The 3,036-nt window shown below is 35.6% G+C and overlaps 1 long non-coding RNA gene across 1 annotated transcript; it reads right to left on the reverse strand.

The window, feature by feature from the left end:
* Positions 1-307: 307 nt before the first annotated feature.
* On the reverse strand, positions 308-2,822 carry LOC130470720 (uncharacterized). The gene is made up of 4 exons (XR_008931443.1): positions 2,662-2,822; positions 2,311-2,569; positions 1,586-1,650; positions 308-567 (listed from the first exon to the last, which is right to left on the reverse strand). It is a non-coding gene; the product is annotated as an uncharacterized lncRNA (long non-coding RNA).
* Between the last annotated feature and the right edge of the window lie 214 nt (positions 2,823-3,036).

Genomic DNA, 3,036 nt, shown 5'->3' on the forward strand with positions numbered 1-3,036 from the left:
AAAAATGTATTCATATTATTTTTATTTATTTGTTTGAATAATAAATAATAAGAAAAATAAAAATGTCGAAAGTATCAAGAAATCGGCCCCCCAAAAAAAAATACCAATTTTTTTATCACTATAATGCGTAGAATCTCGATTTTTAAGGAATTTATTTTAAATAACTAGATAGTTAGGCGCCTAAAAATTTATTAAAATAAAACCTTAGCTTCTAGATACCACTTTGTAACACCCCGACAATTCTCTCTTTTCTAAAACAACATTTTAATATAAAACGTAGAGAATTATCAAGGCATTATCGCCCGTGTGAAAACGTTACGGCTTATTCAGAATTTTGCAGCGGAAAACATAAAACTAACTTTTAGGTTCATAAATAATCTATTACATATTAGGTCCAAACCAATTAACTGAATTAAGGAAATACGAATAGTACGACAAATTTCAAATCCAAGTTAACAAATTAAATCACTTAATTAAACAAATAGAACTACAAGCTCTCTAATCCCGATCCCAATGATGCATCATCTTCAAACCTGTAGATGGGCAACGCTTATTGATCCTTAGAGACTGCTCACCAAAGATGGGTCATCACAGGATCAATAAGGCATAGCCATGATCAACACACACAAACAAAGCACGTAATCAGCAAAGCTGAGTACTACATACTAAAACAACAACAATCCTAGCATGATACTATCAAACCAACAACCCTAACATGATACTAATAAATATAAGTAAGGACAGACAAAACATAATAATTTGACGACTATACTTGACTAGACTAAGCTAGGCTTGATAACCATAATATTATTTTAGTTGAAATAGACAATGGACCGAGTTGACCATCCAGAAGTCTTCACTAAGGAAGACGAGGTACGGGCGCGACTCCGTAACCTCAGTGACCTGCGATATCGAGGAACGTTTAAATAAAAATAGGACACGGTGATCAATCCGGTTCCAGAAAAGGCCATGGGCTACCACCATGAACCCCAACTCCTGTTTGTCCGTCACTTCAGACGTGCACAGTCTAAAGCTATTGCTATTCAGTTTCACTTTACATGATTTATAAATTGAGATTCCGTTATGACTCAACCATTACATAAGACAGACAATTCACATTTGTTCACAACTGTTTTTATCTTGGAATTAAGTAAGTGATCATAAAAGCATCAATCAAGACTCATTCCAACTTAACCAACCTTTCCTTTAACCATGAGCAACCCTGTATATGGGCATAAAGTTTCAACCTACTAAACAAGGTCCTCCGCCCTTATAAAGTAGTGAAAAGATAGAAAGGGAACAACAACCAATCGATCCAACCCAATCATATAGAATAATCTAGTGTTCCCAACCAACATGTTTGTATCAAACATCCATACTAACATGTTACAGTTTTTATAGTGCAAAATAAGTTCAATAAGTTTGTCCAACAGTATTAAACATGCACATTCAATATAACCCAGTTCGTCCATAATATCAACATCACCAAGTTCAACAATAATATCAACATAACCAAGTTCAACAACAAGATTCAACATGGTTTCAACAATTAGCACACATTCCAAGCACACAGGTATGTACGTACCTTGTGTAAACAAACTAATAGGCCACTTTAACACTTTCAAAAGTCGCCTAACGAGAATTCTCCACCTAAAAACAACCAATATAGATTCATATCAACTCACATTGAATTTTCAGCAACATTAGGGTGCTTCAAACCCTTCCTAAACATAATTAGAACATTCCCCAATGACAACACTTAGCTACTAAACCTCCTAGCATAGTGATTCCTACACTAATGATCACCAATTATCATAAACTCCAATAAAGCATCCCTTTCTAAAATTCCAGCAATATAAAATAGTTTAAAACTTCACCAAACCATAATTAATATGCTTAAAATCATAAAAACAATAACTTTAATAATTCATAAACATCATACTATGATTTTCTAACTATTAAAGCATTAAAATTCATTCTTTAAATAATTCAAATCCTCATTTGACGAAATTATATAATCTGAAAATTAATAACTTCATTATATAGTACATATAATTTGAAATCTATATTTAAACCATAAAAACTATAAATTTACTTCAAGAAAACATAATTTAAATTGACAAAATATAATTAAAATCCTAACTTAAACATGATTAATAAATCTGAAATAAACTAAATTATAATATCAACATATAATCTGAATTCTAAATACATCATCAAAACTTAATAAGTTAAATCATGAAAATTAACATTAATTAATTTATTAAAAGACAAATAATAATTTAAATAAATTGAAGGGGGAGAAATAACCAAAATTAAGGAGGAGAGAAAGGCTGCTGGCCGGCGGCAATGGCGGTGCGGCAGCAGGTGTGGGTGGTCGACGATCGGTCGACAAGGCTGGTGGCGCAGGTGGCTTGCTGGGTGGTGGTTGCGTGCGCCTACGGTGGTAACCCGCGAAAGAAGAAAGGGAGAAGAAGTTGGCGGGGCAAGGCGCGACGGTGAGACAGGACGGCGAACTGGCAACGCGGCTGGGCTTGCGTGGTGGCGAGCACTGGTGGCAGCGGCGGTTCTAACCGGCCGGAGTTGAAAAGAAGAAACAAATAGACATTAGGGGATAAGAAGAAAGAACGAGAGAGAGTAAGAGAGGGAGAAGGAGAGTACCGGACGGAGGGATCGGCGGTGCGACAACGCGGCGGCGGTCCGGCGAGTGTACGGTGGCTGCGGCTGGGGCAGAGAGTACCAAGGTTTGAGGGTTTTCTGGTTTACGTGAAAGAATAGGAGGGGAGGAGGGTTTGACTTCTCTTGTTTTTGCTTTTACGTGAATTGAAGGAGAGTAGAGGTATGGGTAATTTTGTTTGGGTTTCTTTATTGGGCTTTGCAAACTTGGGCTAGGATTGGAATTGATGTTGTTTGAATCCAAAAATAGTTAGGATTGTTTATCCAAATTCAATCGGACGCGTTTTCATAATTCGAATTCTTTTCAACGTAAAATTCTAAAATTACTTTTAATTTTCTAATTCGTTGAAATATTTAAAA

Source organism: Spinacia oleracea, chromosome 3 (assembly GCF_020520425.1).
Source record: "Spinacia oleracea cultivar Varoflay chromosome 3, BTI_SOV_V1, whole genome shotgun sequence".
In the NCBI taxonomy this organism is placed as follows: Eukaryota; Viridiplantae; Streptophyta; class Magnoliopsida; order Caryophyllales; family Amaranthaceae; genus Spinacia; species Spinacia oleracea.